The following is a 13,532-nucleotide window of genomic DNA, read 5'->3' as shown; positions in this document are numbered from 1 at the left end:
TACAAGTGTGCACCTTTTCAGTATGCCTATCAAATTAGTGGTTTCACCATGATATTTTCACATATCTGCAGATCATGTTTAGTTCACACCTACACTCTTCTCCTTCTGTGCTCCTCCTGGCATCCTTCCCACTCTCTGACAGCCTTTCTTCTACACCCAGGTCGGTTTTTAAAATTTTTATGAAGGAATGCATATTGCCACACATATACCTTTAATCCCAGCTCTGGAGAGGCAGAGACAGGAGGGTCCCAGATTCAAGGCCAGCCTGGTGTACATAATGAGTTCCAGGGCAGCCAGAGCTACACAGAGAAACCAGTTAAGTTTCAAAGGGCTGAGGTGTCCATTTAACATATCAAAGTGGACCTGGCCTCCAGGTTCTCTCAGCACCCCTCAGTGCCTACCTGCTAGAGGGTAGGACTGTTACATTCCACCCCATGCCCTGAATTCTCCAGCACAGGGGTTGGGCTGCCCTTCCCCCAGAGGCTCTTCCCTATATAATCCAGCCATTTTGGTTACCCGTTCCTCTTGCACCTTTGGCTTCCTGGCTGCTGTGCCTGGTTCTGCTCTTTCCTTACCCCCTTTCCCCCCTGATGTCATAACTCAGTCTGGTCATGTCCACTCTGGACTCTCCCACATGTCCCTCCCTCTGACTGTGCTCTCCCTTTTATCTACAATAAACTTTCTTTCTCCTCCACCATACCTAGGAGCAGTCCTGTCTTTCCTTTCCTTTGCTCTTTCTTTTTCTTCCTCCCTCCCTCCCTCCCTCCCTCCCTCCCTTCCTCCCTCCCTCCCTCCCTCCCTCCCTTCTTTCTTTCTTTCTCTTTCTCTCTTCAAAACCCTGTCTCAAAAAAACAAAACAAGCAAACAAAGTGTATGTGTATGAGGAGACACAGCAGTCAGCTTTGGAACTGGAGTTATAGGTGATTGTGAGATGATGTGGGTGTTGGGAATGGAACCCACTCTTCCTGAAGAGCAGCCAGTGCTATTAATTGCTGAGTCATTTCACCAATCCCTAGGCCTGGCTTTTGTTTGTTTGTTTGGTTTGGTTTCTCTTTGTTGCCTTGGATATCCTAGAACTCGTTCTGTAGACCATGATGGCCTCTTTCTTCTACCTCTGCCTCCTGAGTGCTGGGATTAAATGTGTGCAAAATCACCATCCCGCTCACCTTCATTTTTTGGAAGGATAGTTTTGCTGGACAAGGAATTTGTTCGCTAACAGTTTTTATTTTTCCTTCACACTCTGAATCACACTTCTGTGCTCGTTTATGACTCCTTGGCTATAAACTTTATTGTTTCTCTTAAGGTTGTTGAGTCATTTTTTTTTTTTTTAATCTTGTTGCTTTCATGGTTTTTCTGGTTTTGGTCCACAGCAATTTGATTGTGGTGTATGCAAGTGTGGTTCTGCCTGCATTCCTCCTTTCTGGAGATTTTGGTGCCCAGGTCTGTCTTGGAACAAAAAGTCAGGGGCACTTGAGTGGAAGACAACCCAGGCCACCACTAGTCCTGTTCTGATGGTACTCCGAGGACTAATTTTATATCACAGCTTTGCTTTCTCCATTCTATTGGTGAACACCTTTTTACTTGGTGCTCTTAAAAATAGTTTGCTCTCTTTGATCCTTTCATATCAGAAATACTTGCCTTTGTTCTAGGCCTGTTGTATATATTATAAATGGTTAAAGACAATAAATGCTGATTATGAATTATCACCAGTCACAGAAACAAATAATGTAGTAGCTTTGCATATTCTTCATTATTTTTTATATACTTGTAATTTTTTCCTCTCTTTTAAAAATACAGGCTGTTAGATGACAACGTCACTATTTTGTGTTAGCATAAGTTGAAGAGTAATCAAAAAAGCCGGTGACAGGTATAACGGCTGCTGGAAGTGGGATTACAATACAGAACAATTTTTCAAAGTTACATTTATTTATGTGTGTTCCTGTGTGCGTGTGTGTATGTATTTGCCTGCTACCATATTCATGTGGAGGGCAGAGGACAACTTGCAGCAGTCAGTTCTTTCTACCATGTGGGTTCCAGGGGTCAAATTCAGATTGTCAGTTCTGGTAGTGATTAATTGACTCTACCCTCAGAGCCATCTTGCCAGCCCCAAGAGCAATATCATTAGCTGGAAGCACAGTGGTTTCGTTGTTGCGTAGAAGGATGTCCACGGAGTTGACTGTCCAGTTTCCCCCTCACCACATCTGTTCCAGATCCACCCTCTACATTAAGTTTCAAAAGAGAGACCTGTGGCTTTCCATGTGTATTCTCTACCTTCTGTTGTGTAGTAGCCATAGTTGGCCAGTGGTATGGGAAGGATATGTGTGATGTTCTCATCCTCATCAAGTATTTTTGCTTCCCCACTGACTGCTATTACTTTTTTTTAAAGATTTATTTATTATTTATACAGTATTCTGCCTTCATGTATGCCTGTACACTGGAAGAGAGCCACCATGTAGTCACTGGGAACTGAACTCAGGACCTCTGGAAGAACAGCCAGTCAGTGCTCTTAACTTCTGAGCCATCTCTCCAGCCCTCTGACTGCTGTTTCTAATGCTGATTCCCAATGGATCTCACGGGCACCTCAGTGGTTAGTGTTCATCCTTGCTTGCTCTTTGGAAGATGTATTTCTTTATAAGCTCTATTTTGGATGTTCTACCCAGCATAGCTTAGAACAGCCCTGGGACAGTCTCTGTCTTTCACTTTTGGATTGTGACTCCTGAGTGATAGCACTGGAGAGGAGGAAAGACCAAATGGGGGAGGCGGCAGTGAGGTTGGTATGATGTAAGCCCAAGGCTTGACATAGAGCAGTCAGGGAAGCCCTCACTGAGGAGGCAATGCGTAAGGATCTATTAGGCAAGGCAGCAGACATAGCAATAAAAGGGGAGATGCCCAAAAAGATACAGAAGTAGTGTGAGCAATTGACCTGGGGCAGGAGGTTATCATGACTGAAGCGAAATAAAATGAGTAGATAAAGTGAGATCATGTCACAAGTAGCTGTGTGGGCAACAGCAAGGATTCCTACTTTCATCTTGGGTGAGACAAGCCCTGAGGTCAGAGATATGATCTGCCTCAATTGGATCCCTTTGAACACCACGCTGAATGTCCTACAGCAAGTCCTTTGGGATAAAAGTAGGGGCCCCATCTAGACTGTTTTGATTCAGATGAGAGAAACTGGTCTTACAGGTCAGATGCCAAAATGAAAGGAACAGGAGATTTGCTGATGAATTCAGTGTGGGCGTGAAAAGAGTAGGGTAAAGCCACAAGTTCAAGGCCAGCCTGCACAATTTATTAAAACCTAATGCCCTCAAGGCAAACAAACAAACAGACAGAAGGTATTTTAAAGACAAGGTCTGTTGTAGTTCAGGCTGCCTTGAATTCAATATGCAGCCAAAGCTGATCTCAAACTACTGATCTTCTTGCCTCAATCTTCCCAAATGTTGGGACTAAATACCTATCAGACAATTAAAATCAGGAGAAGGGCTAGAGATGAATATCAGTGGTACTGTGCTTGCTTAGTATATGTAAGGCCAGCACCACAAAACACAGGGTGTATGTGTGTTTGTAAAGGGTTTATGGTGCTGCTGCTGATTCATGAACTCTGGCCTGAGCACAAAAATAGTGTAAAGGTCAGGAGCAGAGTTGGCACCTGCTCAGTGCTGCGGTGTTAAGATTAGTGGGTCATCTCCTGTTTTTGGTACGGCTGCACAAGCCCCGGTTCTGCAGCATTTTCAGCTTCCGTATCAACGTAAATCTCACTAACGTGAATAGCAGTCAAGGTCACCCAGGAATAAGCTGAGCTGCGGACCACTGTAAGAGGCCGCGGCCTGAACCCAGGTACCTCCAATTTTGCTTTCCAGACCCAGGAAGGAACCTTCCTTTCCCCAAAACAGTGTCTCCTTGGCGCCCTCTGCTGAAATAACAGCAGTACCACCTGGAAAGAAAAACACTTGAAGGGCCCAGATGCGCTTCTTCCAACCCACACCAGAGCATTTTTCACTGTCCTAGCTGACCTGCAACTCCCCGGGTGGACCTGGCGGGCCTCGAACTGACAGAGATCCACCATCCCCCGGCGTGTTGGTTTTAAAGACGTGCGCCACCACGCCCGGGGCGACAATGTTTTGCCTGCCTGGGACTCCTTATCCTGCTGTGGTCTCCCAAGTGCACCACCGACGTAGGATTGCATTTTCGCGCAACACTGGTGAACTGGCAGCTGAAAGGCAGCGAGTTCATAGCTAGCTTGTGTTGACACAGGCTTTCATTTCTATTTTTAGTATTTTCCCACGGCCACCGGAAATCAGTTTCATTTGGGAGATTAATTTGCACTCATTCCAACCCACGTTTGATGGACACGTATGTAACATGCATAAATCCTGGGCAACAAGTACTGGGCACTCAGGAAAAGAAAAAAAAGTAGAGCTGCTGGCGGCTCAGTTTAGAAACTGGATCTGGAGGAGACCTGCGCACGCACCTGCGCGCTGCTGCTCAGGGTGACTGTAGGTGCCCGGAGAATTTAGCACAGCCGGCTCGATCGCGGGGACGCTTCAGGCAGGACAGAAGGCCCGGGAGGTTGCAACGTTCCAGAGCCACAGACCCCAGACTGTAGCCGCGATTCTGTGCCTCCCCCGATGGCCCCGCCCCCGGGGCGCACTCGCGCCCCGACCCTGTCCGCGCGCGCACCCAGCCCTGCGCGGAAGCGGGTCCCTGGAGCACGCGCGCGCGTGCGCGCGCCGCCGCCATTTTGGAGCGATCTAGCCCGCGGCCCCGAGCCGGTCCCGAGCGGGTCTCGAGCCTCCCGCCCGCTGCTCCCGAGTCTGAAGGCGCCGCGCTGCGGGGCCGGGCCCATGTGCGTGCGGCCCGCTCCAGGCCGTCCGCGCTTCACCTCCGCGAGCGTCCTGGCCTCCCTCGGGCCTCGGAGGAGCCGCCGCGACCCCCAGCCTGCGGGGCAGGTGAGTGCGGCCGCGCGCCTGCTGCTTCCTCTGGCCCTGGGAGAGCGGGGACCCCTTCTCCGTCAGTCAGCCTCCTGCTGTCACTCAGCGCCCAGTCAGTGGCTCAGCGTCTTTGTCACCCTGCGCTTCGTCGAGGGGTCAGCGCCCTCCATCAGTCTGCTCTGCTGTCATCCAGCACTCTCCACTCCCGTCATTCATTCATCCATCCATCCATCCATCCATCCCTCTCCATTCCCCCAGCTAGCCCTTCTTGTCAGTCAACATCCTTAGCTACTGTATCAGCTCATGCCTGTCAGTGGCCGGCCAGTTTCCCCACTCTTTAAAACCAGCCTTAGCCTATCAGTGGCCTCCTTGTCTTCCTCCCCTTGGTCCACCTCCGTCCCTATTAAGGCCCCTCCCCTCTGTCAATGCCTGGAAAGGTGTGGCAGACCTTGAATATAGGGTCGGGGCGGGGAGGGTTGTCAGTCCTCATCAGTGGCCTACTACTAGTGACCTTTCCACCAATCAGGCTTCCCACCCTGCTCCTCTTCTCCCTGCCCGTACCCACTGCCAGACACTGACTTTGTTATTGTCCTTTATTTTCATCCCACTCCTCTTCCTGTCATTCCTAGTTGTCATCAGTCCCCCACTGTCACTCTGTCACTTTCCCTGGCTTATCTTCTCCCACTCCCCATCACCTCTTGCTTCTCCCATACTCTTCTCTAAGCTGCCCTCCTTAATGGGGCCCCTTCACCTGCTACTTTGTATCCCTGAAGCTGGCTACTTGTTAAGAATTGACTCCAGTTTATTACTGATCTCTTGCGCTTCACCCACCAGCTCTCTCCGTCCGTCACTTTTTCCAGTTCTTGCACTGTAGCCCCTCCCCTCAGTTTGTCACCATTCTCATCTGTCTTGCCCCTCGGCCTTATTCCAGACTGTTAGACTTTCACTCATACCTTCATCTCTGTCCTACTTGACAATGCTGCTCGCTGGCTTCTTAGCATCTCGTTCCCCATTCTTTTTTCTTTTCTTTTTGAGACAGGGTTTCTCTGTGTAGTCTTGGATGTCCTGGAACTCTGGCCTTGACTTCGTAGAGATCCTCCTGCTTCCGCCTCCCTAGTGCTGCTATCAAAGGCAGGGGTCACTACCACCCTTTCGTTCCTCATTCTTATCTGTTCCTATCTTTCCCTTTTCTTTTCTTTTCTTTTTTTTTTTTTTTAAGACAAGGTCTTGCTATGTGCCCTTGACTAGCCCAGGCTCGCCTGAATCTCTTTGAGATTTGCCTACCTCAGCCTGAGATTAAAAGTTTTCCCAGACCAAGTCTGTTCATCTCTTGATGTCTTTTACTTTCTGGGTCTTCCCTTTGACCTCTCTAATCCTCTTGTAAGTTAAATAAGCCCTTGAAGACAAAAATAAGCTCGTTTTTGTTTTATTCTGAGGCAAGGTTTCCTTGTGTAGTCCTGGCTGTCCTGGAACTAGTTCTGTAGACCAAACTGGCCCTCAACTCACAGAGATCCAACTGGTCTCTACTTCCTGAGCACTGGGATTAAAGGCATGCCCAGCACAAAACTAGATTTAAGGAGGAGGTGGTGATGGGAGACAAGGACATAGACTTCCAGGGTTGAGAGAACACAGATAATGAGACGGGAACAGCCCAGATCTCTTGAAGGAACTAGATAATACTGGTGTGCCTAGGTTAAGGGGCAACTTGGCTCAGAAGGTTGGTTTGCTAGTCAGCCTTACAGGTGAAGAGCTGGGTCTTAAGTTTTTGGGTGAATTTAGGCTGAAGATTGAGATGTGGGATGTTATGATTATATGGATTTTGGCACATGGGAAGGAGGGGAATGTTGTGGTTTAAACCTCTGTAGTTGACTGAGGGAAGAATTTTGGAGGAAGAGCCATTGGAACTTCTTAGAGAAGTATGAGGGAATGAGAGAGCTCAGAGTGATTTCCAGGCTTCTTGATGGAACAAATGGTTGGACTGTAACATCATTTAATCAAGTGGGGAAGTTGGGTTGAGGTAGTGATAGATATGAGGGAATTATTACATGTTAGAGAGAAAACAAGGCTTTCTTTTGGTTGAAAGTAGTGGGAGAAGAAGAAGCCCAGGGGTCATTAGAGAGAAAATATCTTACAGAAAAATCCGAAGCCCAGAGGAGAGGTTAAAGATTTATTTATTTATTATGTATACAGTGTTCTGTCTGCTTGTAGGCCAGCATGTTAGAAAAGAACACCAAATCTCATTATGGATGGCTGTGAGCCACCGCATGGTTGCTGGGAATTGAACTCAGGGCCTTTGGAAGAGCAGCCAGTGCTCTCAACCTCTGAGTCATCTCTTCCAGCCTGGGAGATAATGTTTAAAGCTTTGGGAGTAACTATTTACTTAGAACACAATCATAATGTATCGAGTATTTATTGTGTGCCATTGCTTTATTTATTTATTTATTTATTTATTTATTTATTTATTTTTTGAGACAAGGTCTCTATGCAGCCGTTCTGGAACTTGCTATGTAGACCAGACTAGCCTAGAACTCACAGAGATCTACCTAACTCTGTACCTCAGGTGCTAGGATTAAAGGCATGCATCATCACGTCCAGCTCTGTATTTAATTCATATGGGAAATTTTTACCTAGTCTTCAGGGTAAGCATAGACTATAGGAGCTGTAATTTCCCTGTTTCAGAGATAAAGAGACTGAGGTAAGAGATGCAGGATTTGTATTGCAGGCAGTTTGGCTTTGCATCCCTCTTTTTTCCTTCTCCTTAAGAAAAGGGTAATGTTTAAAATATTTAAACTAATAACAATAATGACTGATTACAGTTATATTCTACCATGCTTGGCAGGCCCAGACACTTTTTAAAGTATGTTATGTGTATCATCTCGTGTTTATACAATTATTTAGTGATGAAATTGCCCTTTTTTCAACTCTTTTCTTTCGTTTTTATTTTTTTGAAACAGGATCTAATTTTACCCAGTATGACCTTAAATATTGCTGTGTAGATTGAGGGTGACCTTAAACTTTGCTCCCCATCCTTTACCTCCCAAGCGCCTGGATTACAGGGTATACCACCATGACTAATTTATATAGTGCTTGCGATTAAACTCAGGGTTTCATGTATGCTATCACGCATTCTAACAACTGAGCTACCTCTCAGTCCCTTCTTTTTTTAAAAACAATAAAACAAACAAACAAACAAACCAAGATCTTATGTAGTCCAGGCTGATCTGGAACTTGGCTAGGTAACTGAGGCTGGCCTTGAACTTCTGATCCTCATGCCTTGAGTCTCCTGTACTGGGATTACAGGCATATGCTACCATCCCTGTGTAGTAGGTTACTCTTAACATTCCTTTTAATATCATCTGAGGGCTATGGAGATGACTCAGTGGGTAAGAGTACTAGCTAGGAAGGCAAGAGAGCCTGAGTTCAAATTCCTAGCATCCACATAAAAGCCAGGCATAGCTCTACATGTCTGTAATCCAAGCGTTGCAGACTGGAGGCAGGTGGATCTCAGGGGTTCTCTGACAGCCAGTCTCATCAAAGCCTAAACCAAAGCCAACAGCAAGATCTAGTGGCAAGCTTCAGGTCCAGTGAGCTAGCATATCTTAAAAAAAGAGGGGGAGACTGATAGAAAACACCGGTATCCTCTACTCCCACCCCACATACATATACATAAGAGTACTAAGACGGAAAGTAAGGTATCTGATGTCAAAATGAAACAAAACAAAAACAGAGCTCAGATTCAACCCAGGTTTCTTAAGCAGATGGATAATATGATCTCTCACCGTGCTTAGCATCCTCCTCCAAAGTAATTGATATTGCTATTTTCTTTTGTGTCATTCTCTTTTTTTATTTAAAAAATAATTTTTAAAGATTTATTTATTTATACATATGAGCACTTTATTTGCATGTGTGCCTGCATGACAGAAGAGAGCATCCGATCCTATTATATGTGGTTGTCAGCCACCATGTGGTTGCTGGGAATTGAACTCAGGACCTCTGGAAGTGCAGACAGTGCTCTTAACTGCTGAGCCATCTCTCCAGCCCTTTATTTTTATTTTATGTTCATTGATATTTTGTCTGCATGTATGTCTGTGTGAGGGTGTCAGATCTTGGCATTATAGACAGTTGTGAGCTGCCATGTAGGTGCTGCAAATTGAACCCAGGTCCTCTGGAAGAACAGTCAGTGCTCTTAACCACTGAGCCATCTCTCCAGCCCCCATCTGTGACATTCTAAAGATGGTTTAACACAAGATTATCCTGTTCATAAATATGTTTGAGAGAAAGGTAAATATTTTATAGAAATGAGTTGCATAAGCAGGGGTAACACTTTTAATCCCAGCACTCAAGAGGTCGAAGTAGGTAGATCTTAGAGTTTAAGGAGCCTGGTCTACATAGCAGATTCCAGGCAAGCCTTGAGTTACATAGTGGACCGCCTTAGTTAGTTTTTTATTTTGTTTTTTTTTGAGATAGGGTTTCTCAGTGTAGCCTTGGCTGTCCTGGACTTGCTTTGTAAACCAGACTGGCCTTGAACTCAGAGATCAGCCTGTCTCTATCTCCCCCTGAGTGCTGGGATTACAGGTTTGAGCTACTGAACCTGGCTGGTCTTAGTTACTTTCTATTGCCATGACAAAACACCCATGACCAAGGCAACTTATAAAAGAAAGCATTTAATTTGGGACTCAAAGTTCTGGTGACTTAGAATCCATGTCTGTTATGGCATGGAACGTGACAGCAGGCAAGCAGGCATGGTGCTGGAGTAGTAGCTGAGAGCCTGTGTCTTTAAACACAAGCATGAGTCAGAGAACTAATGGGATGGTACAGGCTTTTAAAACCTCAAAGCCCCCCCCATGACACCTCCTTTAGCAAGGCCAATTATTAATCCTTCCTAAACAGTTCTACCAATATTCCAGGTATTCTAATATGCGTGCCTATCAGGTCTACTCCCATTGAAACCACTTGAGATCCTGTCCAAAAAATAAAAAAATAAAAATAAAACATAGAAAAGAAAGGAAAAAAAGGTAAACATAAAGCATATAGGCATCCATCTTTCAGACATTGTTCTGTACCTTATTTTACATTTTACTTATTTGTGTGTAGGTCAGAGGACAGCTTGCTGAAGTTGGTTCTCACTATTTTGTAGGTTTCTGAGGTCAAACTCAGATCCTGAGCCATTCTGCTTATTTTTGAAAATTATTTTGAAAATTAAGTTGTATCCATATACCACTGGCAGCCTTCACCCTTTTAGCTGGACATAGTCTTTTGTTTTTATCTTGTTTACATTATTGCATTTAAAATTGTTGAAGGATATTTCAAACCCAGAAAAATCTTACCTGCATGAATTTAGTACATTTTAACAAGTATATATATTAATGTTGCCAGTTGACGTGGCTCATACTTTTAATTCCAGCAGTAAGGAGTCTGAAGCAGGCAGATCTCCCTGAGTTCAAGGCCAGCTTAGTCTATATTATTACATCTAGGCCACCTAGGGCTACAGTTAGTTCCTGTCTCAAAAAAAGCAAACATTACTGTGGACGTTTCTCATGTCAATGTAGAGAAAATTTCTTGTGCTCCTTTCCAGTCATTATAGCCATCCTCTCAGTCTTCAAGTAGTTGATATTCTTATTTCTGTAGATTAATTTTCTTGGTACTCAGACTTTAAATGGAGTTATAAAATATATGCATCTTGTAGGAAATAACATACGCCTATAATTTCAGCAGTCTGGAATCTGAGACAATCACGAGGCCACCCTGGGATAGATATATCTATATCTATATCTATCTATCTATCTATCTATCTATCCTTCTATCTATAGATATAGATATGGACATATATCTATATCTATATTTATATCTATCTATCTATATCAAGACTGTGTCAAAAATAAACAAACCAAAACAAACTTGTTCTACCCCAAGTTGTCTTGCTAGTTATAAAATAAGTTCTTAAATTTCTGTGATTATTTTTGCTATGAGTTTGATTGGTATTATATAGACTCTAAAGATTAAATTCAGAGTTGAATTAGTAAGTCTTTTTTATCTATGCATTTAATTTTATTTCTCTGTTTAGATTTTTTTCTTAGTATTTGTTTTCACTGCAAAGTTACATTTTTCATTTGAATTGTTTTGAGCTGTTTTGTCTTTTGATGGTATTGTTAATTTCTTTATTGTTTTTCATTATTTGTTGTACAGATATTTGCTGTAAATATAATGGTAACATATTTTGCAACATTGTGTAACTTATTAATTCTCATAGTATATCCCTTTGAATTTTCTACTTATATAATTATATCTGCAAATAAAGATAGTTTTAGTATATTTTACAATTAGTATGCCTTTTTTTTAATTGATATGCCTTTTTGTTTTACTTTTTTATTACATTGAGTAGAAGCCTCCAAACAGTGTTAAATAAAAGCGATACTAATGGGTCTTCAGTGATTGAGAAAGTTGCCTTTATTTCTGTTTTGTGGAATTAAAAAATATTATTTATTGTTACTGTGTGTATACTCTGTGAGTGTGAGCAGGCCATGGTGTCCATGTGGAAGGCAAAGGGCCAGTTTGTGAAGCCAGGTCTCTCCTTCCACCTTCGTGGGTGGGTTCTGGAGAATAAGGCCACCTGGCTTGTGCAGCAAGTGACTTACCTGCTAAGTGAGCTCACCGGCCTGTGGGATGTTCTCATAATGTAAGAGTGTTGGATTCTGTCACATGCTTTTTCTGCATCAATTCAGATGGTTATTTTATTCCCATTGATTTGTGGTATGTTATATTGGTTGATTTTCAGATGTTAAAAATAGCTGCATTCTTGGGGTAAGTTCCTCTTGGCATGACGTACATTCTTTCGTGTGTGTGATTTGGTTTGCTACTGGTTTGTTGTGGCTCTTTGCAAGTTTATGAAGAGATATTTATAAATGCCCAGTTTTCTTCTTTTCTCTTTTCTCCCTGCCCTGTCTTTCTCTTCTTCTCTCTCTTTCCTTTTATTCTTTTCTTTCTTTCTGTCCTAGGGTCAAGCCTTGTGTATGCTCAGCAGTGCTGTCTTTGTTTTGTTTTGTTTTTTTTTTGAGATAGGGATGTCACTTTGTAGTTCAGGCTATCCTGAAACTTAGTTATCCTCTTGTCTTACTTCCATATACTGGGATTAAAAGACTTGAGCCATCACTCTAGGCAAAATACCAAGTAAATATCTAGACAATAATTTTTGGTAATATTGGGCTCTCTAGGTTTTTTTGTTTGTTTGTTTGTTTGTTTGTTTTTTGAGACAGAGTCTCATTGAATGGTGCTGAAATCACAAGAATCCTCAGCTTCTGGAGTGCAAGATTACCAGTGCAAGTCATGGTACCCAACTCCCGACTTCCTTTTAAGATGAGGTTTTGCCCAGGCAATGATTTTGGGGTCCTCTTGCCTCCTGAAAGCTGGGATTTACTTATTTAGGGACAGGGTGTCATGTAAGTGAGCTCAGGCTGACTTGGGATTCTTGCCAGATTCTTGACCTTGAACTTCTGAGTGTGTTGGCATTACAGCACAACTAGGTTTTCATTTATGCTGGGCAAGTATTCTTTCAACTGATACATATCCTTAGACCCTACCCTTCTTTGAAAGATTCTTTTGCTGGATGTAGAATTTTTGTTTAAAGTTCTCTGACAGTTCCAAAATGTAGTCATTTATAAGACTTATCATTTGCTTTTCCTCTTGATTGTCATGTTTTCTTCTTCGCATATCTAGTAATTTTAGTTGTGTGATTGACGTTGTGGATGGCACCTCCTAGAGACTTTGGGGGTTTTGTTGTTCGGAGCCCACTCCGTAGACCAGGCTGGCCTTAAGTTGCAGCTTTGAGTCGACACAGCCAGCACTCTTCAACATGACATGAAGAGTGAAGAAAGATGGAGACTAAGCAGAGCAGAGGCTGACAGGGACTAGCTGAGGCTGGAGGAGGATATGACTGATGTTCAAGAATGCCGGTGAGGCTAGGCCCCAGGGATTGGAGAGATGTCTGCAGGACAGAGAGAACGTGTGTATACCGTGTGTATACATGTGCACCAGGAGAGGAGGGACACCAGAGATACTGATGGGAGAGGGATCAGATGGAGCAGTCTGGGAAGACATGGGGTGGAGTCCGCCTTGCAGAAGGAGGGGCTGACTTTTGATGGGAACAGGGTTCTTGTGACAGGGAGGACCGGTGAAGATGATGGATCCGATAGAGTTGATGGAGGGAAGTGGAGGTATTAATACGAGACCTTTAGCTTTTTTTTTTTTTTCCCTGTGAATTAAGGGAATAAGGATATTAGAAAGTTGAGGAGAGACTAAAAGTTTTAAGATGGTTTATGATGTATGTGTTACTGTGTAACAACCCAGCCTGATGATTAGTGGCTTAAAACAAGATTATTTTTTGGTCGTGAGTCCAGGTTGGCGGTGTGGGCTGTGCACAGCAGGATTCTCTTCTCTGTTCCCCCTGTAGTCACCTTGGTTTACTTGTAGGACTGGGTGTCAGCAGGATGCTTATGGCTCTCTCCAGGGTTTTGCCCTCCTTAGGGAGGCCTGGGGAAACTTGTTCACGTTTAGTCAATGAATTCAAAGTGTTGCGTGGATGCTGTGAAGCCTCTTGAGGATGAGGTG

General features: G+C 43.8%; 1 protein-coding gene across 9 annotated transcripts in view; it reads left to right on the top strand.

Annotated features, from left to right (window-relative positions):
* Nucleotides 1-4,695: 4,695 nt before the first annotated feature.
* Ppp6r2 (protein phosphatase 6 regulatory subunit 2) overlaps nucleotides 4,696-13,532 on the top strand; it is a 69,118-nt gene continuing 60,281 nt past the window's right edge. For 5 of the 9 annotated variants that reach the window (XM_021638971.2, XM_060388839.1, XM_021638969.2 and 2 more), the window contains exon 1: nucleotides 4,696-4,946. The gene's annotated coding sequence lies outside the window, so the exon portion shown is untranslated. The remainder of the gene's footprint in view (nucleotides 4,947-13,532) is intronic. The other 4 variants (XM_021638974.2, XM_021638970.2, XM_021638968.2 and 1 more) reach the window with 2 other exon arrangements.

The sequence above is a fragment of the Meriones unguiculatus genome, chromosome 8 (assembly GCF_030254825.1).
Source record: "Meriones unguiculatus strain TT.TT164.6M chromosome 8, Bangor_MerUng_6.1, whole genome shotgun sequence".
Lineage (NCBI taxonomy): Eukaryota > Metazoa > Chordata > Mammalia > Rodentia > Muridae > Meriones > Meriones unguiculatus.
This window is presented reverse-complemented; position numbering and strand designations above follow the sequence as displayed.